We start from the raw sequence: 26,409 nt of genomic DNA on the forward strand, positions 1-26,409 counted from the left end.
TGAAGTAAGTAGCTCTTGTTTTTGCTAGAACTGTAATAGTGGTGTACAGTAGTCTTACAATGCTTGCACTATGCAGGGCCATTACAGCCTTTTCCTATACTACTTTCTGTTGTAGAACAGGAATTTGGCAGACAGAGTAATATTTCTAGCTAGCTACATATTTGAGAAGACAGTGCTTGTATAACAAATGCGTTCCTCTGAATGAAATGCTATTGACCATAGTTTGGCATATCATGTCTGCAGCCAAAGCATTAGCCAAAGTTAACATTGTTGCTGGGTACAACTGTAAACCAGCTAGCTGGCTAACCAGCATCATCTGTCTTCATGAGATCACTGAAATGGATCCACCTTTATATATATTGGTGTTCTATGTATTACTGTTCACTTATTTTAATGGACCAAAGCAGGGGTAAATATTTTGCCATTAAACTCAACTTTCAGATACGGGTAGACCCAAAACCATTATTCCTGTAAACCAAACTCTGGAGAAGTTTGGATCCAACTCCAGATTTGAATAACCCCTATCACCATAACTGGACAGGCCAAATCCTTGGAGCCAAAAACACAAACCTACATTCCTTTTCAGGGAGACACCAACTATGGAAAATTTCAGAAAGCAGGAAGGTTTTGAAAACAGGGAGTTATTGAGAAACTGTTTTGCATCTTTAACGATGGCCAAGCCCCTGTTGTTTCCATATCCTAATCTGTCAACTGACCACATCTGACCTACCTATTCTGGATTATTTTTGAACTAATATTGCTGTTTATAGACTTTAAATATTAAATCTGATTTCTAGCAGGATGACTCCAGAACCTTGAAATTGATATTTATTGAGTAAGATTTTTTTTTCCTTCATCCATACATGTTCCAATTCACTGGAAAGAATAGTATGGTATTTCCATTTACTTTGAATTTCTATTGTCAAATTGTATTGCAATTATTTTATTTAGAAATAAGGTATAATTTGTTATAAGACTCTTGTTAATATTTTACAAAAATATTCATTTTTATTTATTTAGACAGAGAAATTAAAGTTAGAATATTGCAAAAGTTGTTCCAAATCAACCTCAAAACTTTGGGGTCAAAGGTTCACTAATTTACTGTATATTTTTGTTAAGTATTTAATAGTTTCTATAACTAAGTATTAATGTATTAATTTGCACATTCTGTAGACTCACTATGACACAAAGTGATGCTCAATGTGTCTGTATGATTAAACTGGAGTTTAAGTGAATGTTAGAGTGAACAACTGTAGCTCAGAATACAAAAAAAAATCTGATTATAATAACAAGTAGTAGTCAGAGGTGGACTTCATTCCTCAAATGCTGGTGATTGTCTTGGGAGTGGTCAGAAATTTCCTTTCTCATCTAAAAATTGTAATGACGCCGGAACAAAAAATTTGGAAATCCCAAGGATTCTAGGGCCATTATACAGCTGATCGAGTTCAGAGTGAAACTCACAGAAGTTATCCAAAAGCCCAGCATTCTCAGCCCACAGCTCAAGTACCAATGAGCCAAAGTCTTACCACCTTTAGGGCATGTAAGCAGGGTTGTTTGTTCAGTCAGCAGACCTAATGGCCAGGTCCTACAATTCCAGTCCCTCTTTCAAATTCAGTGTGTCCTGGACCCCCAGGATGGGATTCAGCTGGGTTAGCTTCCTTGCCAGTAACCCTTGTCCTGCCTGTCTCAGGGAGAGGCATAGGGGAACCTGGGCCCTCCCACTGCCCTGGGTCCTGGTTCAGTGCCCTGAGATTGTGATAGTGGGTTTGGCCCACTCCTGCTCACTTTCCCCAGACTACTTCTTACCACACCCACTGTCTCAGTTTGGGAGATGGGTGTCATTGGGTTATAGTCCTTGGCTTCAAATCCCAGAGTCTTGGGGTTGATTCAAGCAACTCTCTGGTATCCCTGCACACAGTTTTCCCTATGTCTTGGGTAATGTCTAAAGTGGAAGAGGGAAGTCTCATGGCCAGACCTCCTCAATAAGGGCTTATTTTTCTACTGTTGCAGTGGAGTGTTCCTCCAGGAAATGGCTTCTCTCCTGCCCCCTCTTCACCTCCCCCCCCCCCCCGGGCTGCTGGAGCTTTCTTTATACTGGTCCTTTCCCCAGGAGCACGCTTGGCAATGCTGAGGCGTGGCCCAAGTAGGGCTCCAGCCCTTCCCCTGTTTCAACATAGGGTTTATAAACCCCATCATAAGGCACAACGTAAGACTCTTCTGTTTATACAATCCTTTCTGCAATGACAGGATTGGCAAAGCCTTGTTTTGCCGTAAGAAATGAGCAAGCAAGAATAAAGCCATTTAGAAAATGGTGAAATCTGTGACAATATGGCAAGCCTGACCCTTTCAGATGAATATTGCTCACAAGTTTTAGAAATGGAACCTAGAGATCATGGCAACAAGCACAATGAAAATGCATTAGACAGAAAAAAATTGAGATTCAATTGCATATTTTTGTTCTGATTCATTCTGCAAAGTTTCTGCTATTTGCGTTGTTTCAGCCAGGTTGTAATGAAGTGGCTCTCCCCCAATTAAAGTGTTAGGCATGTCCTTCTGCAGTATGAGCTTTCATTGTAGCTTTGTGTGCTAGTAAAAACCTCCTGCTGTTGGTGAGTACGTACCTCACCAACAGCTGGTTTCCAAATATTTGTGATGAGCTGAAAAGGCTCGACTCTTCTTTGCATGCTGTTTATTAAACTCATGATCCCTGAGTAATCATATCTGTTACACAAAACAGGTATTCTGACATCCACAGAATTGTATTCATAGCTAGATAGTTTTCTTTAATGCTGGGTAGATGGTGATTAGTCCATCAGGAGAAATGTATTAAGGAATGAAACTCATCCCAAAGAGTAAGTTACAATGTGTGCATTCCACTTCTTGAAGAAAATATGCACATTTATTAAAAAGGAGTGGTATGTAACCCCCCTTGGGATCTGTTCATACACTATCTATAATAGTCAAATTGTAAATGCAGGTTCATTATGCGGGTAAATCAATAGCAAGCCAGTGCGGCTTCCTTCAAATGAGATGTCACTTAAAATACAGTGCAGCCTGCCTACATAAAACCTCTAAGTGTCTAATACTATGTCAAAGGTAAATAATATTCAAATCAGACATACTGTCCATCCTCAGACTGAATTAAATCATTTGTATCTCAGTCATTCTCTTAACAACCACTCAGTCTACTGAAGAGGACTATGGTTAAGGGCTAGTTTTCATCCCATAAAAATCAATATTATGCCAATTCATAATAATAATTTGTATATATTTAGCTCCTTCTAGCTGAAGAATTTAAAGCATTTTAGAAATATTAATTAATCCTCTTAATACAAATGATGAAGTAAATATTATCACTATTATTCAGAGGGGAAACAAAGTGGAAGGGAGGCCAAATTTTGACCAGATTTTCAGAGGTGCTGAGTACTGATGGCTCCCAAAATAGCCCACTTAAATAAGTGACTAAATATGAATTATGTGACTGAATATGTAAATGCACCAAATTATGTAAATATGTAACTAAGGCACCTATGTTTGAAAATATTAACCTAAATAACTTGCTGGGTGTCACACAGCAAGTCAAAAATGGAGCTGAGAACAAGAACTCAAGAATCCTACCTCCCATTGTCATGCTCAAACCTCTAGTCCAGACTCAATTACATCTTCTCATGTACCTACACGCTTTCATTCCACCACTTAGACAAACAGACTTTTAGGAGGCCTGCGTGACTTTAGAAAGAATCAGTTAACCAACCAGCAGAAACCTGCCCCACTACCTTTTGCAGGTTTCTCAGAACACAGCTGCATGGGTTTAGATAAAAAAAAAGTTTAAGTTATTTAATCATTCATGCTTGCACACCTCGCTACCCTGTCATGTCAGGTGAACCAAAAGGTTTTTCTAAACATGGGTGGAAGTTTGTCATACCTTATGCCCACAAACTATTTGCCTGCTAAGAAAGCCAAAAGCTGTCGTATTTTCAAAACATTCGTTTCTGCTGAAATTGGATCCTTCTCTAAACAGAGTGGGAGGTTAATTAATTTCATTCTATTTGCCTTTACACTTTGATTTTATCTTAAATATTATTTTTTGTTAAGACCACCCATCAACTAATTTATTTAATGTAACTTAATCCTGAGTTATCTGATCAATGTTTAAAGATAGGCACAACTACACAAAAAGGTGCTTGGCATTTTTTCTACTGTAATCATTTGATTACATTCTTATATCATGGATCTTTGTCTTTTTAATATACACAGTCAAATCAATCAACTAACATTTAAGAAACCAATGTGCTATTTTAGTGGTGAGATATGAGGCAGAAGGGCAACACTTATTGCTGAAAAGATCTACACAATTTAACTTTGCAATCAGTACTACTCAAGCTTCTAATTCAAGGAAGTAATTAAACTCAGTATACCTTTCTTTACAACGGCTGTATTTGCTACCAGTCAGAGGAGAGAAAGGTTCCCCACACACACCCATACCACATGGACAATTGTTTCAAATAATTATCAGTGCTGTAGATATATGAAACAGAATAATTTTTGATTCTGTGGAAATTAAAGCAAGCATAATATATTATAAAAACCAGGCACGGTGATGTGTCATTTCATCCTGAATTACACACATTTTTTGCTTCAAACACCACTTAAGCAATTCAAGGAAAACTTCAGTGGTTAAAGTTCTGTGGTGCCATAGAAGATTGGGAATAACAGGTGTTTCAGTTCAAAGGATTGATTAAGATCGTTGGTGCTGTTTGGATATTATGGTACAACCTAAAACACACCAACACATTCCTAATACAGTGTTTGCCTGAAGAAGTAACCTGCATTACACAGGAGGAAACAGCAGCACTAACCCAAACAGCAAAATACTTGCTTGTTAAAATATTTGATGTGTGATATGTTGACTTTTAAAAAAAACTTTTCCGCAACGTTTATCATCTTGGATGTATTTTCAATATTTAAAAATATGCCACCTAGTGGACCTAATGAATAAACTCTCCGTATATAATCTGCCAGTGTTGCATGTAGCATTACAGATTGTGCCACTTAGTAGGCTTGTGACCAAGTCTACCAAAAAGTGGGCTTCTATCTGACAGACAGCCTTTCAGTGTATTCCCCCTTGTTTCTGGATGCTTCTGCAAACCATCTGTCTTCCTTGCCCCAGGAGTTAGGAGGTCTGCTTAAAAATAGAAAATAATGAGACTGTTCTAGCAAAACATTGTTATTTATGAAAAACAACCTGTGCGCTGTAGACTGTCTCAAAAACTGTGTAGCACAGAAAACACATGAATGGGGAAAATGAACTGCAGCTCAGGTATTAGTTTCTCTGCCAATTAAACTATGCATGGAATCTGCATGAGCTCTTGTTCAGATATGGATATTCTTGAAAATTCTTCCTTAGCCTAGGAAAGAGGTATTCAATAAGACAAGAAAAGACCCATCAACTCATGAACAACAGGGAAGCCCCTGGAAATAACACCAAAGCTTTAGGAACAGCTGTTTGAATGGGCTTGGAGGATGAAGAGAAGCAATAAGACTGAGGAATAACTCCCAACTCAATAACTTATAACAGAGGAAAAGGAATTTCCAAATACGATTTGGAAAAATACAAAAAAAAGTATTTTTGTTAGAAAATTACATTTCAGAGTATTAAGAGAGAATGAGAGAAAGACAGACAGCACATTCCTGTTAAGCAATTGTAACTAATCGCTCCTAAAAACGTAGGTTGCAAACATAGGAAGCGTGACATTTAGCCAGCTAGTATTTTTTTACTTTTTTAAAATTAGCCACAAAATGTTGTGATTCTTTCAAACTTTATGATTTTCAGAATAGAAACCTCATTTTTATTAGTTGTATTATATGACAGGAAGAATTAAACAAAGAACACATTGTACTGAAGATCAGTCATGAGGAGTGAATTTCATAATAGTTTGCAAGACATAAAACTAAATAGGAGCCATGTACAGTGTCTAGCAAAATCGATGCAGGTTTCATTGATACATTTCTCCTAGATTCAGGCCTGAAGTGCACATTTACCCATTAAGGGACCAATCCTCCAAAGTTGTGAGTGCCCTCTGCTCCCACTGATGAGCAGAAATTGAAGGTGCTCAGAACATGATGGCTTGGGCCCAAATTGACAATTTGACAACATTACACCTGTTTTTCTTATACAAACTGCTGAGCTGAAGTATTTTCAGTCACTTTGTCTACAGGATAAGAAAAGTCTGAGGCAGCCATGTGACATCTTTTTAAGACAGCAGCCCAACAAGACAATTTTAACCCGTCTGTTCCCATCATATTGTTTCATTATAAGCCAAGTAACTGGGACTACTGGATTTTGAACATTTATTTGCTGCAATTTTAGGAGCCGCTTTTTTGAGCTCAGGTTGTTACATTTAAAAAAAAAGGCAAATAGGGAGTGACATTATGTGCCTGGGAAATTCAAGTCAAATATAAAAGGCTAAAAAGATATAAAGCAAATCTGTACACAGGAATTCTCAAACTAATACTGTGGATCAGTTCACTATCCACCACGCAACATCCCTGTTGCAACTATGAGAAAAACAATGTATTTTGTTAGCTCTTTTTTAATTAAATGTAGCCACTAAGAACAAGGAGGAAGAATCAGTGAGCTCTCCCACAGACCATCCTTCAGTGTTCCACAGATCACTGTTTGGCTAATACATTACAGCTGAAATTGTGCCCTGCCATAAGGCACGTACAGTATGTATATGTACACTCAGACATTTGGACTTGGGAGGGAGGGTTAGCACAGAGGTGCCATCTCCACAGAACCAGCTTTTCAACCCAGGTCTGGATTGGCTGCTGCAAATTTCTGCTGCACACACTGCTTCTGCTTTGAAAAGGAGTGGCTTACACCCCAACGAAAGGGGCTAAATTTGAGAGTAATTGGGAAATTCCAAGAGTTGAGAAAATATCAGCATTGTGCTGGGGGCTGTACAAACACAGAGAAGAGACAATCCCTGTTCTAAAGGGTTTATAATCTAAAAGACACAACTAGATGAAGGTAGGGGATCATTTTAATATTTTACATTTAACTAAAAAAAACCTAACGCAAAATGTGTTTCTGCAAAAGGATATCACACATTGAGGGGATAAAAAATTATCTGCCTCTTTTTACCATTTATCTTTAAAAATTAAACTCGGGGGGCGGGGGGGACATTGTCTTGGAAAGCATATATTTGGACTGGGCGCCACATTCTCCACAGCAGATTGGTGGGGCAGACAGCTCTCTCCTTGATAAGATGTAGTTGTAGTCCAAGATACCACAATAAGGGTCACAGGGCACAGTACAGCTTCAGCAACTGTGGAATTCAATAACTGTTCTCATGTAGCATCAGTTCCTTTTTTATAAACAATCAGGTGACTAGTAAGACAGTTTCATTTATCATTTGAAGTTATTTTTCAGTATTTAAATAGATATAATATATGGGACTGATTTCTTTTCCATCATGTTTATTTTTGGTTCCAAGCATTTATGAGTTTCTTATCTCATAAGAAATGGTATAATGCACAGGTTTTTGAGAGTATGGAGGTAAACTCAGGTGTAACATGAAGAATTGTCCATTATGAGGAAAATTGCCAAATTACTCATTACATTTTTAATGGGTTTCCCCATACACTTATGTCCTCAGGTAACCAGGCATCCAGTAGCATAGTCAGTACGTATTGCCAGCATGTGCTTTGCATGATGCATACATGCATATCGCCTGAGATGCAGAATAGTTCATTATTAAGTAATATTCCTGGAGTTGAGCAAAACCAGTTGTAACATTTAAACCCATGTGTGCTAGGGTTGCTTTGAATGGTTTATTCTGCATTCTTTTGAAATGGATAGGGAGAGCTATGATTGGCTCCATATGATCGGAAAGAGTGATGATAGCAATGATTTATGAGCAGTCATGCTGACGCAGTATTTATCCAATGATATATTATGTACAGACAACCAAAGATGCTCCTTTAATAGCACATAAGTGAGGTAGGTTATTCTGAAATGACATCTACATATTCAGGTTGTAAAAGAACTACAATGGCCTTAAGACAATCAGGGACAGTAGAGTCATGAAGGAGGCAAAGGCATTTGAAAACCCATCTGCATTAATCCTAGCACCTTTTCTTTGCAGCTAGTACATCTGGATAGGCTAAATATTGCACGGGTTTGGATGGAGAAATACAGATGCTGCTTTCCAAGTTAGAAGATACCACATTTGTCTCTTGTAGCATGTCACTTCACCACAAGATCATTCTTGGGGTATTTTTGATCTTTCCTAATTGGTTGCAATGTGGATTCTGTTTTCTGTTATGAGTTGCACTTTCAGTTGTTTCCTCTTTTCAGTCAGTTTCCAGATGTTGTTAGTTATACATTTTTCCCGGCACATTGTATCCTTTCCTGAACTTCTACACGATTCCCTTCTGTGTACCCTTCCACCCCCCACATTCATCTTATGATCTAAGTCAAGCTCTTGAAACCTGTTGTAAATTAACATTAATTGGCAGTTCTTTTTTCCAGCTGTGTGTATTTCTTTAGAACACATACTTTGGGGGCGGGGGAATTTCACCTTCTGTGAGCACATTTTGGAGTCCACCAAATTGTATCAATTTCCAAGAATAACTCAGAACTCACCTTAACATCTTGTAGAGATCCATGCAGGGCCAGATTTATAAGTGCTTATGCAGCATTCCAGTGGGATCGAATGATCCACTGGGACCTTAAAGGGAAACAGCAATTTATTCTTAAAATGTTAGAATCACTTCATATAGTTGCAAACATGTGTAGAACACCAATAATTTCTTAATTTGAAAAATAATTTTAAAAGATCAAAGTAACAGGAAGCCACTTCCAGTCAGCTGATTGTTTGTGAGAAAGGAAGTGCAAGCTGGGAATGGGTGATGGGATGGATCACTTAATCATTACCTGTTCTGTTCATTCCCCCTAGGGCACCTGGCACTGGCCACTGTCAGAAGGCAGGATACTGGGCTAGATGGACCTTTGGTCTGACTCAGTAGGGCTGTTCTTATGTTTTTAAGAAGTGAAATACTTGTGGCAAGTACATATAGGATTTCACAGTTGTTATTTTTGTTGATATGAAAATAATTTATAATGCTAAATTTAGATATATTGCACATTTATTCAAGGAAGGGAATAGCAAAATTTGTACTTTTCCAACAGCGTACCTAAATAGATGTATGCATGCAGAGAAAAATTTGACAACTATGCATTCTGGCCTTTTGTGCCACATTTTGGAGGCCTTTACAATGTATTCAGTTTTTAGGGAGTTGACAAGCATATCTATACACCTCTGTTGCATAGCTTTCTCATCTTTTCCTGAGGTAAGACACTTCTGCCTAGTTTGTTGTTGAATATAACCGCTTTCCCCCAAACAAGTAAAAACAAACAAGCATGCTAGTTTCCATGTTTTTGATTTCATTCTAACCGTAGAGCTCACAAATATTTCCTCAGGGAGGGTGTATTTAAAAAAAACAACAAAAAAAACCAAACAAATGCAATTATCAGAGTGACCATTTACCTCACTGAACTGATTTACTGAGATGGCCTCCCACCCACCTTTATTCCTTTACTTATTGTGTCATGTTGAATTTACATTGGAAGCAATTTGGGACAAAGTTCTGGGGCCAGGATCCTTAGCCAGTATAATTTGGTGGAGCTCCAATGAAGTCATTGAAGCTAGACTGAAGCTAGCAGAAGAGCTGTACTCTTTTCTGTGAAGTGCCTCACACTTTTGAGTGCTTAAAATAATAAATGTTTTGATGAATAAGTTAGTGTCAAACAAATCAGAAGAGTTCTTCATTTTTATAACATTGAATGAAAACTCTGAAGAACTGTAACTTAATAAGCCAGGTCACAGCCCCAACAAGACATATACTGAGGTAGTCAATAGGTGGATAACAGGCCAAATCCAAACACTACCCCCCCCCCCGACAATTTTGAATGGACCCCAAAATCTTTTTATTTACGTATCTTTTTTTAAATGCTATTTTCTCTGGAGTCTGGACCTTGACTATACCTTGGCCAACAAATTTGGACCTTGACAAAAAAAAATCGATTGTCCCAGACTACACTTTTGCTACATCAGAGAACTTTGGTTTCAATTCAGTGTTTAGAATTGCTTTGGCTCAATTACCACCAAAAGGGGAACAAACTAAAACATTAGAATTGATTTAAATCAAACTTGTTTTTATTGTTGATTAGAGTAAGTGATTTAAATCACCTTTAGCATTTGAATAAAGAAATAAGGAATGTTCTTGATAACATACCAATGTTTTCTATAACCAGCTGCACATCAACAGTAATTTTGCTGGCCAAGCCTGGTGTTTAGACAGTTATGGATCCCCATGGAGGGATCGAAAGACCAGAGTTCAAATTCAGTTTACTGTGGCACTTATCCCAGCCCTGAATCGTAGCCATGTGACCGGCAGTGCTTACTGTCACCTTAGCAGGGAAACATGGTAGCTCAGGCATTCAAAGAATACTGTATATAGCTCATATAGAAGCCGAAAGTTTTGTATGAAAATGGCAAATAATTAACTGGAGTCATGTAAGGAGAGGTATCATGTTACTAGCATGGGCTTTATAACATTCATCACCTCAATTGTTCAATATGGGAGTGACTATAATATAAAGGGGCACATCCAGTGCTCTGACCACCCCTCGTGTGAACCACATATGCTCAGATGCATTAACAGATAGCATCCTGTTCTGCCAAGGAGAAAGAATTGGGAGAGAAGCAAGAGGTGATGCCCAGACAAGCACCACACAGAGCTACAAAATAATCACAATTCATCCAGTGACATTAGTATTTCATAAAATCATAGGATTGGAAGGGACCTTGAGAGGTCATCTAATCCAGACCCCTGCCTCATGGCAGGACTAAGTATTATCCAGACCATCCCTGACAGGTGTTTGTCTAACCTGCTCTTAAAAATCTCCAATGATGGAGATTCCACAACCTCCCTAGGCAACTTATTCCAGTGCTTAACCATCTTAACAGGAAGTTTTTCCTAATGTCCAACCTAAACTTCCCTTACTGCAATTTAAGCCCATTGCTTCTTGTCCTATCATCAGAGGTTAAGAACAACAATTTTTCTCCCTCCGCTGTGTAACAACCTTTTACATAATTGAAAACAGTTATGTCCTTTCTCAGTCTTCTCTTTTCCAGACTAAACAAGCCCAATCTTCCTTCACAGGTCATGTTTTCTAGACTTTTAATCATTTTTGTCACTCTTCTCTGGACTTTCTCCAGTTTGTCCACATCCTTCCTGAAATGCGGCACCCAGAACTGGACACAATACTCCAGTTGAGGCCTAATCAGCGCAGAGTAGAGTGGAAGAATTACTTCTTGTTTCTTGCTTACAACACTCCTGCTAATGCATCCCAGAATGATGTTTGCTTTTTTTGCAACAGTGTTACACTGTTGACTCATACTTAACTTGTGGTCCACTACGACCCCCAGACCTCCTTCTGCAGTACTCCTTCCTAGGCAGTCAATTCCATGTTGTATGTGTGCAACTGATTGTTCCTTCCTATGTGGAGTAATTTGCATTTGTCCTTATTGAATTTCATCCTATTTACTTCAGACAATTTCTCCAATTTGTCCAGATCATTTTGAATTTTAATCCTATCCTCCACTGCACTTGCAACCCCTCCCAGCTTGGTATCATCTGCAAACTTTTTAAGTGTACTCTCTATGCCATTATCTAAATCAGAGGTTCTCAAACTGGGGGTCAGGACCTCACAAGGGGTTGTGAGCTGTCAGCCTCCATCCCAAACCCCACTTTGCATATCATTTATAATAGTGTTAAATATTTTTAAAGTATTTTTAATTTATAAGGGGGAGGTCACACTCAGAGGCTTGCTATGTGAAAGGGCTCACCGGTACAAAAGTTTGAGAACCACTGATCTAAATCACTGATGAATATATTGAACAGAACCAGACCTAGAACTGATCCCTGTGGCACTCCACTCGTTACATCTTTCCAGCATGACTCTGAACCACTGCTAACTACTCTCTGGGAATGGTTTTCCAACCAATTTTGCACCAAAGGTTGCATTTCCCTAGTTTTGTTTATGAGAAGGTCATGTGAGACAGTATTAAAAGCTTTACTAAAGTCAAGATATACCATGTTTACTGCTTCTCCCATAGACAAGACTGTGTGATATCACCTCAGCATGACAGTATGTAATCACAACAACATATTAGTGCATCCAAATTGAGCACCTTAGCTTTAGGCCTTCTTCAGAAGGTGTCAGGAAGTGGAGACACTACAGAGGCATGTCTCTGGGGAAAAGAAACACCTCTCCCTGCTCCTGAGTGATTTCCACTTTCCAGTCCTCGGAGCAGTACTGATGGACTCTAGGAGAGGCTGTAAACTCAGAGTAGTAAAGAGAAACAATTGTGGGGAGGAGTCTTCGTGCACAGCATAAGAACATACCGCAGTTCATGTTCTCTAAGGCCACGTCTATACTTACCCGCCGGGTCGACGCGGCGAGTTCGACTTCTCGGAGTTCGAACTATCGCGTCTGATCTAGACGCGATAGTTCGAACTCCGGAAGCGCCGCGGTCGACTCCGGTACTCCACCGCGGCAGGAGGAGTTGCCGGAGTCGACCTTGGAGCCGCGGAGTTCGCTTCCGCGGCGTCTGGACGGTAAGTCATTCGAACTAGGGTAGTTTGAATTCAGCTACGTTATTCACGTAGCTGAATTCGCGTACCCTAGTTCGAACCAGGGGCTGTGTGTAGACCAGGGCTTAGTGTAACAGTAGCCACCAGAGTCAGTGGATGTTAATCACTGGCATATGACAGGGATATTAACCTTCATAACCCTAATGCAAGTCAGGTGATTGGGGCCAGGAAATAAAGTTCAGTGTCTTATCAACACTATTATGTCTGTCATATTTATATAGGGAGGTTTATTATCTGAATCAGTCAGGGCTTGCTAGTAAAAGACAACCGAACTTGATTTTGTACAGCTTACATCATAGTCAAGTTATAGCCCAAAGCACTTTAAAATAAAAAAAGAGAAGTGCAGTTATTGTGTATGTAAATATGTCAGCCAATTTCCACAGCTCACTCACAGCCTTGGAGATCTGAATCAGTTTTATAGAAGGAATATTAGTCAGTATACCAGAAGATTCCCTTCCTTTTTGAAAAGGCGACGGGAATCTTGAACTTTTTATTTTTAATCTTTAACCTCCCCCCGGACAGCAGTAAAAGGGATCTTGATTTATGTCTCATCAGAGATATGTCCCCATCCCAACAACAGTACTATGCTGTAAAGTCAGCAGTCGCTACAACCAGGAGCCCTGAGGGCACTTGAACCGTCTTGAACTTAGAAACAAGGATACTAAATTGGGGGACTGACTTTCTCAGGGGATTGGTAATGGTCTAGAGAACTTTTCATCTTTTGGTTACTAGTTCAGATCCATCCCAGGTCAATAATGACCAAAGATTGCTACCACCTGAAGGCTGGTTGGTGACCTCAATAGAATGGTGGTCTCAGACCAGTTCATAACCCAGTTGTCCACCTTAGAAAAGCCACTGGCACAGCTGCCACCTTTCTTGGAAATGTCAGCAAAGGGGCCAAAGACTGTCTAGGCATGGAAACCCCAAACTGTAGTCTCTCCAGTTCAAAGTCAGAGCCCATTGATTAGTCAGTCAGGATGCTGCCCATGCTGCTTCAGGCATGTGTTTGAACAAAGAGCTTCAGATTAAGAAGTTTTTAGTCTGGCACCCAAACAAACACTAAACCCACAGACAGAATTAAAGGAAAGCTAACCCATGCTGGAACCTAGAGTGTCAGAATTTTTTTTTAATTTTAACATACACAGACTCAATATATTTTCTCTCCTTGAAAATCTTATCTCAAAATCTGAGACATTGATATTGATTGAGAACAATATTATCATATGGTCACTGTCTGTGCACTGTTCTTGCTTATTTTAGAACTGATCAAAATTTTCCATCCCAAGGGAAATACCAATTGTTTTTTTGTGTCAAAAATGTAAACTTCTCTGAATGAAAAGTTCCAAATGTTGATTCAGAAATGTTGAAAGGTTTTGTTTTGACATTTTTGATCAGAATGAAACATTTCAACATTCCCAAATCAAAAAGTTTTGTTTTGTGTAGATTCAACATTCAACTGAGTCTGTCTGAGCTGCCTAATGGAAAATTCAGCTTGGATTTCTTGTGCCACCATTCTCCCGTTGGGGCTGGGCTCCCTGGTCAGACTGCATTTCCCATGATGCACCATGGTGGCCCTGCCAGAGGGGAGACTGTGGTGCTGCATGGCAGATGTAGTCAGGCAAGAGAGCCCAGCTCACTGCAGAGAATGGAAGCATTAGGCACGGTGTAACCTCAGGTAGACACAGATTAATGTCAAGCCAACCTGAAACAAAGTACTTCAATTTGGTTTGACATGCCAAACTTTTAATTGAGGTCTTAGCCGAAATGTTTTGTTTACATCTTCCTGATGGAAAATTGAAAAATGTTGGTAAAATCTGTGGAAAATGTTGATTTTGGAGAAACCATGTTTTCTGTGAAAAAAAATTACAGAAAATTCCCAACCAGCTTTATACCTACATAGTTTTTCTCATACTTTATAAAGTACATACATAGCAAACAATCCATTATACCACCACACCTACACTGAATATTCCTTAACATTAGGAAAATATCTATTTGGAATCACATCTTGGTGCTTCAACAGCAATGACCAAACTGTTTGTACTTACAGTAATTCAGACTAAGCAAGGTGTCTACAAAGGAAGGATAAACAAGTATGTTATAAGGTTAATAAATCTTAGAGGAAAAGAGAGTATATTCATTCACTTTCCTGGTTGCCCCTCAGTGTAGAGAGATAGCTATTTATGTGATAAAATCCATAAGACACCAGATTTGTAGGAGCTCAGAGGGTAAGAAATTGGTAACAATTGAAGGCGATGGGCTTACAGCCATCAGTAAAAATCTCCTTACTTATTTCAGTATGTGCTTGTGTGATGTTCTGAACCTCGTGGGAACACCCTACACCCCCATATTCATCCTGGCTAAGAGGGGTGAAAACACTATCTAATGCAAAGTTTGTCATGTCAGGTGTCTTTGGAAGACTCATGATGCACTGAGCATTGTTGTTATAGTGATGTTATAGTAATTGTTGTTACAGTAATGTTATAGGTTATAATGTCATGTTTATAGTTATGAGGCTGAAAATGTATCCTCATGGCTTAAAATAAACCCAGGCAAAAACTCTCCAAAAGCAGAGAGGCAGTTCACACCTCATCAGGGCATGTATGGGACAAACCCAGCCCAGTCTCACAGGAACAAAGGTGACTGGCCTAGGCAGCAACAAAAGGATCTGTTGGACTCTTGAGTGAGTCACGCCTCCTTCCTTTGGTCAATTTGGGACTGCAGTGAAGTAATGCTTACTGGGGAGGAATAGCTCGGTGGTTTGAGCATTGGCCCCCTAAACCCAGGGTTGTGTGTTCAATCCTTGAGGGGGCCATTTAGGGATCTAAGAAAAAACATGATAAAAGGGAGAGATATTTGCCATGCTCTTCCACCTCCTTCTACAAACATTACCACCAGGCAACTGAAGTACTGATCAAAGGGGAGAGCCTGGCTGAAGAGCAGACAGCCTGTTGTGAGAAGCATCTAAGTTTGTAAGGACACTGAAAGTGTTAAGATCAGCTTAGAATAGATTTTGCTTTTATTTCATTTGACCAAATCTGACTAGTGTACTTTGACTTAAAATCACTTAAAATCTATCTTTATAGTTAATAAATCTGTTTGTTTATTCTACCTGAAGTAGTATGTTTGGTTTGAAGTGTGTCAGAGACTCCCCTTGGGAGAATAAGCCTGTTCTTTGTTAAATTGATGAACTCATATAAGCTTTTAGTGTCCAGCGGGCATAACTGGACACTGCAAGATGGTGGTTCTTAGGGTTGTTTCTGGGACCTGAGGTATTGGCTAGTGTCATTCGGTTGCACAATCCAAAGAGCAGCTTACATGCCAGAGGCTGTGCGTGAACAGTCCAGGAGTGGGGTTCTCACAGTGGAGCAGGGTAAGGCTGGCTCCCAGAGTCAAGGACTGGAGTGACCTAGCAAATCACTGGTCCAGATAACACCAAAGGGGAACGTCACAGCTTTAAATGCTTTTTCCTACTTTGTTAGCTATTCTGCAGAAAACTCTTGCTAATACAAAATGGTTTTGCAGTGAATTTTGGCCAGAACACTTTAGAGTTCTACTCTATCACTGACCATTTACAAAATAAAATAAATTTTAAAAAGTAAGGTTGGCCAAATGCAAACCACAAATGAGAAAACCACCAAGAAAGACCATCCTCACTGCCAAAGCTTAACGTGACCTAATGGGATGACAAGAGGTTAGAGTTTGGTTTTATAATGCTTCGTGTAATATTTGGCAATCTAAAGGGGCTGGGTCAATCTTCCTGATCCTTACACAAACATTGATTTTTTTTCATTTTTTCATCATCATAATACTCTGCATTCTATTCTCCTGTGACCTAAGCCTCTTTCCCGCCGAGTGGGTTAGGTTTAGAATGTCTCTGTTCACTTACTAGTGTCATTTGCATCAGCTGGTTCCAGATGTGCTTCACCTCCACCCACACTAGGCTTTGCAGGTCCAACAAAGTGCAGGGGAAAATGGGCGGGTGGGGAGAAAGAGCCGTGCACTGGCAGCACATCAATTTGCTGGCAGCTTCTCACTGCGTTTATTATTCATAGCACTGGAGGGAGGGCAGGGGCAGGGTGACTCACACCACATCTTGTCTAAGCTGAAAACCAATACCAATCCACACCCCCGCAACTGAGAATCAGATCTGGGGTGGGCCAGAGTGGTCAATTTTGCTCCAAGTGGATATCAGGGCTCAAGAGACCTGATGCTCCAGGATTTGAAGGCCACTTGCCATCCATTAAAAACAAAACAGAGAATGTCAAACTTAGCCCCCCTCAGTGCTTCAAAGAACCAGTATTTATTGCACTATTCTCTATGAAAGATGTTAGCATTAATATTTTTAACTAAAATGAGAGGTGTTGTGAAGTGAGAACTTTTAGGTTCTCTCTCTCTCTTTTTTTTTTTTTTTTTTACAGTATTTTAATATGAAAATATTTTTAAAAAGCTAACAGTGCTGAGTTAGTATTTTTTCTAATGTTAAATAAAACATGAATAAATCATCATAAAACAATTATGTATCTAGGAAAAGAGAAAAGATGATTACACTCCACTTAGCTTAAATGCAACCTAAGTTTAGAATAGAACAAGTATGAATAAGAGTTATTTTTCTAATTATTTTACAGAAGAATATTGCTATTACTCAGATAGCTGTGAAGTGAAAACATAGTTCAAGTGTATATAATTAACAGTGTAAACATTTAATTTGCTTAATGAAATAAGAACTGAAAGGCCATATTGACCAAATTTTAGAAGAAAAAATCCATCCCTCATCATCACAGAACCCTTTTTACCGCCAAGGTGTGCACATAATTTTGAGTAACCATTATTTGTATTTGTTTTTACTGATACCCTTTGTCCTTTCAGCCTTGCTTCCTGTTACTGTTCATTAAATTCCCTTGCATTTCTTGTCTTTAGTTAGGCCCCATCCTGCAAGCTACTCCACCTTTGCAGACCCACAAACCCATGTGGAGGTCCCACTGAAATCAACAGACTTTCAAAACGTGCAAGGGACCACCTACAGGTGTCAGCTTGTAGGATCGGGGCCTTACATTTTAAGCTCTTTGGGGCAGAGACCCCGTTGCCTGATGCGTTTGGACAGAACCTAGCTCAACGAGGCCCCAATCCCAGCCAGAACCTTTAGGCACCACTATATTACAAGCAGGGTTAAATTCAGCTGTAGGAAGAGAGCCCACAGAAGACTGACACACATTACAGTGCAGTATGGCATACTTTCACCTAACAACAAATTGAACTTGAAGCCCCACCACATCTGTGTTGGAGTTAGTGTAAAAGCAGCAAAGAATCCCGTGGCACCTTATAGACTAACTGACGTTTTGCAGCATGAGTTTTCGTGGGTGAATACCCACTTCTTCGGATGCAAGTTAGTGGAGTTAGTGTAGCATCTCTTGTATGAACTGCTGAATGCTCCAGTACTCAAGTGAGCATAGGACACTCCAGAAGTGAAGTCTGACTGTTTCAGTAGCAACAAGTGATGTACGAGTGTTGCAAGAAACAGAGGTTCACTGAACATGCTGAGAGGCTAGGCTAGATGGAATCTTGTGGGTGAGTGAAAGTTGTAAAAAGGTTGTAAAAGGAAGTGAAGAGGTTGTACATTTCAGCAACTGTGGTTGGCAGAGTAAAGGTATGCATGTTAACCAGGCTTATTGGGGCATTACTGAAAGAGGCCAGAGTTAAGGTTGCATGGGCAACCTTAGCTGTGCCTTTCCTGGTTTTCAGAAGTTCGAGTTTTGTGCAACTCAACATTTTGCAAGGGGAAGACATGCCACCAAGCAACCTAAATTCTGCATTAATGTAGTTTTTTTGCCATTGAATTTCATAATTTTTTGAACAGGAAAAGATTGAGACCATTTTGACCATCAATAATCAGATCTCTGTGCAAAAAAAAACCAAACCCCACCTAGAAACTTTTGGAAAATGGCTTTTTTTTTCAGGGCTTATATCTTTGCTTAAATGATCCCAAAGGGGGGTCGTTAACCCTAATCTGCACACCACATTTCAATGGAATCCAACTAAGCACACCAATTTTAGGACTTAGAAAAGTCAATCTTTAAACAGAAGTCACAACAGAACCTTAACTATAGTGGTGCTGCCATGCCACTATGATAACAGAGATTGCCCCTGCCCCATAGAGCAGGAGTTGTGCATGGGCTAGGGTGTCTTGGCAAAGCTGTGGGCTGTGGAGTGAACTGGCAAAGCTGGGGGAAGGAAGGCCTGAGCCCCCAACCTCTCTCCCTTCCCCACCATCTATCTCTCTCCTCATAACCCTCCTCCCTGCACTACAGTCCTTTTCCCCTATTCTCCCACTTCTCTGCTCCTAATACTCCTTCCAGGGAACATTCTCATGTCTAGTTTTTCCTCAAAGACATTCCTTTCCCTCCAAAAAACCTGCCACCCATGCATGACTCAAATTGTAGCAACCTCCAACCACTCAGTCCAGTCCAGTCTTCCTTTTGTCTTAGGTGGTGGGAGCTTAGGTAATTAACTTATCCTTAGTTACGTTAATTGAAGAGTGAGTTCACACTCATCAATCTCGACAAGGTCTGTGATTCATCCAGTCATTGGCATCTCTCAGTTTAACAGTACAAGGCAGAAGGAGGAAACCACTTTTGGGGGTAGTTGTATCTGATGAACCCTTTGGTAAAATGACCCTATCTCCTAGTGCAAATAACCCCAAATTTGGGCCACCAACCCTACTCTGCACCTTTCTGGGGCACAACAAATTTCAATGTAATCTAACTAAACATCAATTTTAGAGGACTTAGAAAGGTCAGCCATTAAATAGAAGTGATGACGCAACTTTAACTACAGTGTTGCTGCTGTGCCACTCTAATATACCATATTTTAGCCTGGATCCAGAATGCTGTAAAAACATAAACTATATAGCTATCCACCCATTGCAGAAAGCTATGAGTTGAAACTAAGCATGGGGACAAAAACCTCATAACAGATTAGTATAGGTATTGAAGAGTATCATACGCAAAGAAAAGCAAAAAAGGAATTTAAGTATTAAAAATGAATTGGATTTGACCAGGACACAAGTCACATTAACACCCCTACACTTTCAGAACATTCAGTGGAGTACTGAAGTAATCTGGGCTGTGGTTTTGCACTGCATTCAGAAGACAGCCTCTCGGACAGCCCAGTGTTTTTAAACCCATGTTAGGGTCATTGGCACATCATTACTGGACCAGGAGGAAGAGCAGCACCTCAAAGACTCATAGACTTTAAGATCAGAAGGGACCATTAGGATCATCTAGTCTGACCTCCTGCACAACGCAGGCCACAGAATCTTACCCGTCCACTCCTGTAACAAACCCCTAACCTATGTCTGAGTTATTGAAGTCCTCAAATCATGGTTTAAAGACCTCAAGGTGCAAAGAATCCTCCAGCAAGCGACCCGTGCCCCACACTGCAAAGGAAGGAAAAAACCTCCAGGGCCTCTGCCAATCTTCCCTGGAGGAAAATTCCTTCCCAACCCCAAATCTGGCGATCAGTTAAACCCTGAGCATGTGGGCAAGACTCACCAGCCAGCACCCAGAAAAGAATTCTCTGTAGTAATTCAGATCCCACCTATTGAATTACCCCCATACTAACTCCTTAGCACTTATGAAATCCTAGGACTCTCCCATGAAATTTCTGACCTGGCATTACACTGGTGAGCCAGTGACATCTGACATGAGCACAACATAGTATAGCTGTTACAAAAGGGTATTCAATTGTTTATAGATATAGATTATGTGTGTGTGTGTGTATATATATATATATATATATATACACAAAGAGAGAGAGAGAGATACACAGATCAGAGGATGCAACACAGTTCAGCTGATAGAAGGCAATGGACTTGGATTCTGATCCCTGCTCTGTCACTGACTCATGGTGTGAAATTAGACAATTACTCTCCAGGCCTCAGTTATTTCTCCATCCATAAGATACTTAACCCTCATTTGTAATTTTCTTTTTTGAGATTTGTGAATGAAGCACACTATATAAGTATATATTATTGCTGATATGACTAAAGAAGATGGGGAAAAAAGTGTAAGCTTGAAACTGATAGAAGCAACTTTGAGGGAGCAATAACAAAATTTCCGCATAGTGAGCTATTCCTGAGACCCAGGTTGATGCTGCGAACCCTACCATTATAAGCAATATGTTCCAATAGCTAATGCAACTTGTCCTCAATTGAAAGCTGTCTTTGACAACTGGCTACAATGTGAGTGTAATGTACCTGTGGTAAGGTTTCCTTAATGCTCTGTGAGCCTAGTTTTTAAACATAGTTGTAACAGGGCAACTAAATCACAAACGTAGTACGTAAGTATGGAAAACATCCTTTTATGTACTGAAAAGCCAGTCTGAGACTCCAAATGTGGGGCAAGCAGCTCCATTTATCTCTTTCTTCATTTTTTTGGATAGTCCACTAGGACTGAAATACATAGGATTAATGGGTTTTTATTTCTGTCTCCCCTTTTCCTGCCTTCCCTTTTGTAATTTTAGAGAAGACAGGCTGGGTGAAGGAATGTATTCTGTTCCAGAGCTGTCATCTCTTCCCTATTGCTGTTTTCTCTATACTCTCTCTCTCTGTCTCTCTTCTCCTTCTCCAACCTTAAGAGAAATAACTTATAATCTAAATCATCTATTTTCAAAGGGAAATTTCTCTCCTTCACTAGTGGTGCAGATTCACTTAGGAATATAACATTTAACTGAAACAATAAATTACCTGTTTGCCTGCTTCTTTGCATTAAGAGCTGTGTTTGTTTGAAAAGAGTTTCAAAATGGTGGATGAGATTTTATAGGGTAAGCCCCACCCCTGGCATGGTTTTGCCAATTGGGAGCTGACCACAGGCTGTAAGGACTGAGGTCTATGTTTAACAAGCAGCTTGGAGTAACTGAAGAGGAAAGACAGTCCTTTTTTGAAAGTTGAAGTCACTTTTCTTTTTGCATATAGTTCTTCTCTTACGGATGTTGTTGCTGGGTTTTATTTGAAAATACTGAGATAAAAACTGCTCTGTACATGATTGTATAAAGTATTTCATTCACATTTATTGTATTTCACTAGAATAGGCTGAAATTTTCCACACAAAAATATTTCTTACTTGAAAAATGGACTTTTTTCTAAAATGAAACTTTCTATGAAAATGTCCCAACATTTCCAAAATTGTCTTTGATTCTGTGAAATTTTCTTCAACTCTTTAATTGACATTTTATTAACACTTTTATCAAAATCATTTTTAAATTATTGCCACTTTGAGTAAAGGACCTATATTAATAATGATTTTTTAAAAATATGTAGAAAAAATGTTAGTATAATATTTATTAAGTTTTCAGTAAAGTAATTTGCTCATGATGTTTTGAAAAATGGAAAATAGGTCCACATCAAACCCTGTGAAACAGAAACTATTTTGAAATTTTTCACAAAGTATCTTTTCATTTCCAACCAATTCTGCTAATCACTCACTTAAAACCCTACATCACTATGTGTTGTACCATTAAAAGTAGCTGCAGGAAGCTTCATTGACTGTTTTCTACTCCCTGTTCTTCTGCAGAGTACATGGTGGGTTTTTTCATTCGTTTTTGTTTTGTGCAGGGCTGGGAGGGGGGAGAGGCGGGTAATTGAATTTTTCTTTAATAGACCCATTTTCATTTCCTTCAGGATTTACCCCCTTCCAGTTCAAGTAAATTTGGGAGTTTGAAAGGAGACTAGATGGTGAGGAAGAATTCTTGTTGTCAAAATGAAACCATGACAATTCTGAGTATAAAAATCAATCAGAGCCAAGGGATTATAGCAGCCAAACAGTGTACAGGGATTTGGCTAGCCCCAATATAATTACTTGTAAATAACCATACAGTCTATCTGGGACCTTGTCTACACTTGTGGCAGCGTGTAGAGTACATGTAGCTACATGCTGCAGGGAAAGGCATTCACACTCATTACGGTATGTAGCTACACACACAACAGAGAAAGGTTCTGGCATGGGAGAAGCAAAAGGGAAAGGTTCTGGCAACGGGGTGCTGGTGGAGCCTTTCCCTGCTGCCTCCCCAATGCCAGAGCTATTTCCTGCTGCTCGAGACTTTCACTGCAGCAGGGAAAGCCTCTGGCAGTAGGGAGAGAGCAGGACACTACACGGCTAAAAATAGCGGAATAGACATGGGAGGCACTGCTTGGACATGTAGAGTATATACCCTAGAATTCAGGCATGCAGGACACTCTGCTCTACTCACCTAAGCTGTGCCCAGGGCCGGCTCCAGCTTTTTTGCCGCCCCAAGCGGCAAAGGGGGGGGGGGGAAGCCGTGATCGGCGGCTGCTCTCCCGCGCCGCTTCATTCTTCGGCGGCAATTTGGTGGCCGGTCCTTCCCTCTGAGAGGGACTCAGGGACCTGCCACCGATTTGCTGCCGAAGACCTGGACATGCCTCCCCCCTTCCATGGGCTGCTCCAAGCACCAGCTTGGGCCTCACTCTCTACTCTGCTATTCAGACCAATGCTAGCTGGGCATGCAGTGTCTGTACTCTACACACCACCAGAAGTGTAGACCTACCCTAAGGTACTTAGAAGTGCCCATTACTATAGTATCTGTACACCTCACAATCTTTAATGTATTCATCCTCACAGCATCCACGTGAGGTAGGAAAGTGCTATTATCTTACAGCTGGAGAACTGAAGCACAGAGGCCCAGTTCCTCAAAAGCATTTAGGCTCCTAACTTCCTTTGAAATCAATGGGGCCTAGGCAGGCAAGACTAAAGCCTGGTCTACACTGGGGGGGGGGGAAGGGAAGGTGAGCTAAGTCAGTCTAAGTTATGCAACTTCAGCTACAAAAATAATGTAGCTGAAATCGACGTACTTAGAGCTACTTACCACTGTGTCTTCACTGTGGTAGGTCAACTGTTGCCGCTCCCCCGTCGACTCCGCCTACACTTCTCACTCTGGTGGAGCATCAGAGTCGATGGGAGAGCACTTGGCAGTCGATTTATCGCATCTTCACTAGACGCGATAGATCGACCCCTGCTGGATCGATCGCTCTGTAGGTAAATGTAGACATGCCCTAAGTAACTTGGCCAAGATCACACATGAGGTCTGTGGGAGAGCAGTGAATTGAACACAGGTTTCCTAAGTCCTAACCACTGGACTGTACCTGCTCTCCTTGGTTGAGGAGTGGTTGTCATAGCACAAAGATTCCCATGCTGACTAAAGGATAAAGAGCTAACCAGCAGAGCTAGTTGACGTGTTTTGAAATTTGACATTTTTAATAACTTTTTAAATGAAACTGAATTTTTGTGTGTGACGATTTGTCTGTTTTTCAGCCAGCTCTATTATACTGTGATCATGCAAATCAAACACTCAGAACCAGTCAGAGAGTGCAGGAAATGGCACAATTGGTGTAAAACTCTGTGGTTGTACTTCAATGATTGTATAGTATCTCTGCACTCTTGTTGATTGATAGAATTCCATTTCAGTATAATGCTACCCGCCTACCACATGAGAATGCTGTGTGACTTTATTAACTGGTGTTTATGAAGTGTGCTGAGTTCTTTGATCAGAAAGCACTGTAGAAGTAGAGCCCTGCAAATCTGCAGATATCTATGGCCCATGTATATGCATCGGCTGCAGATACAAATTTTGTATCCATGCAGGGCTCTATGTATAAGCACAAGGTATTATTTTTATTATTTGTTATTATTTTATTTTGAAAAGTCACTAAACTAACTGAAGCTTATTATTGTTTAATAGAGAGCAATGACCAGAAGACAAGTCACCCTAAAGGTACATCAGTGGTTTCCAACATTTAGGGGGTCTTCTACTAGCTTACCAGACTAACACTTAGTCTATCAGTCAGTGACTTCCATTGTTTCCAACCTCACCTATGTCTGTTTTAATGAAAAGCGAAGATTGGGCTTTCCTTTTTCCAGTCTCTTATAAGTCTGGAGTCTATCTTGCAGTGGCCTTTGGCTGCTATAGAGTGCACTTTCAGAAAGTAGTCCAGGCTCCTAGGGAGGTTCATTTTTAATGCAGAGTACTAGTCCCCAAAACTTGAAAAAATAGTATGGCTGCTATCAATTCCTATATCACCTTACCTAAATCTGGAGACCTCAAAGAGGTATAATAAGAACTGTTTATTGTCCCATTCATCTAACCTGCCAGTTGCATGCCATTACATATAATGGGTAGGATCAGAGAACAATAATTAAATTGCCTGGATTTAAGGTATGTAGAGAACATTGCAATCCATTTTAAATTTGGGAATTTTGTATAAGAGAATTAAAACTCCTGTTCAAAACTTCCCAGGCATAAGCAGTTCAGGGGCATAGTGGTACCATAATCTTGTTGATTGTGGGGGGTGGCGTGGGGGGGAATACGGTGAGAGGCTGTCAGGAAAGTATTGAATAGCTGAAGCATTAGGTATTTTAAAATTAATTATATCTTGTGACCAAACTAGCAACTGCAGAGGGGTTGGGGATTGCATTATAGTGCAATAAAAACCTCATAAAACATTAAAACAAACTCACACATCTGCAGACAGATGGGAAGTATTATGTAATACCAGTCATTGCTGCACCAACCTTTCACCCCACTTGCTGCTGCAGGAGCAATGTTCATTACTAAGTACCTCTGTGGTTTCTCACTCCTCTCACTCTCTCTGACATGCACATACACATTACTTACCAAAGCAATGTCTTGCTTTAAGAAAAGGGCGGTTACACAGTGATGGACAGAACAGTGGTGGATTTGGTGTTACAAACCCAAGACTAGCGCTGATTGGGATCCAAGTCCCATTTTATCTGAATCCCCAAAGTTCAGTGGAGGGAAAGGTTTGGACAGTTGATTCCAACTTTAGACCATATTTAATGATTTAATAAAGAATAGTCAGTGGGAAAATTCCTGACCTGAACCCTAGGATTTAATTTAATAGAGTCCTAGATTCAGAAGGATCATCTAGTCTGACCTCCTGTGTAACACATACCATAGAACTTCTCTAAATAATTCCTACAATAATTTCCACTGTTTGTTCTTGGAAAATGTAACAACCCCTCCATAACATTCCCTCGTCAGATTGCCAGAAAGCATGTGTCTCAAATATATGCAAACATTAGGTGATAATGTGTGAGATGGCACAAAGGATTACTACAGAAACCCTCCAACAATCGGCAATGAGCTGTCCAAACCACAAAGGACAATGAGACATGAATTAGGAATGCTTAAAAGTTTGTTGCCAACATTTTGAACCATTTGAACACAGTCAGTAACGAATACTGAGGATACATTAGTGTTCTCCCCTTGCTGTTTTCTTCTCTGCAATATATTCAGATCAGTTCTCAAAGGTCCTCAATGAAATAATAAGTTATTAAGATGGGAAAACAATAACTCTTTCTAAATTTGAGGCCTGGTCTACACTGGGGAAGGAGGGGGGGCAAGCTAAGTCAGTCTAAGTTACGCAACTTCAGCTACGAAAATAGCGTAGCTAAAGTCGATGTACTTAGAGCTACTTACCGCAGTGTCTTCACTGACGTAAGTCAACTGCTGCTGCTCCCCCGTCAACTCCGCCTACGCTTCTCACTCTGGTGGCGTACCGGAGTCAACGGGAGAGAGCGCTTGGCAGTCGATTTATTGTGTCTTCACTAGACATGATAAATCGACCCTCGCTGGATCGATTGCTCCAGAGGT

The 26,409-nt window shown here is 40.1% G+C and overlaps 1 long non-coding RNA gene across 2 annotated transcripts in view; it reads right to left on the minus strand.

The window, feature by feature from the left end:
* LOC123372052 overlaps positions 1–21,502 on the minus strand; it is a 228,038-nt gene extending 206,536 nt beyond the window's left edge. The window contains exon 1 of one of the 2 annotated variants that reach the window (XR_006580068.1): positions 21,470–21,500. This is a non-coding gene — a long non-coding RNA (uncharacterized LOC123372052). Of the gene's footprint in view, positions 1–21,469 lie in introns of both variants that reach the window. The other variant, XR_006580067.1, reaches the window with a different exon arrangement.
* Positions 21,503–26,409: the final 4,907 nt, after the last annotated feature.

This window comes from Mauremys mutica, chromosome 5 (assembly GCF_020497125.1).
Source record: "Mauremys mutica isolate MM-2020 ecotype Southern chromosome 5, ASM2049712v1, whole genome shotgun sequence".
Taxonomy (NCBI): Eukaryota; Metazoa; Chordata; order Testudines; family Geoemydidae; genus Mauremys; species Mauremys mutica.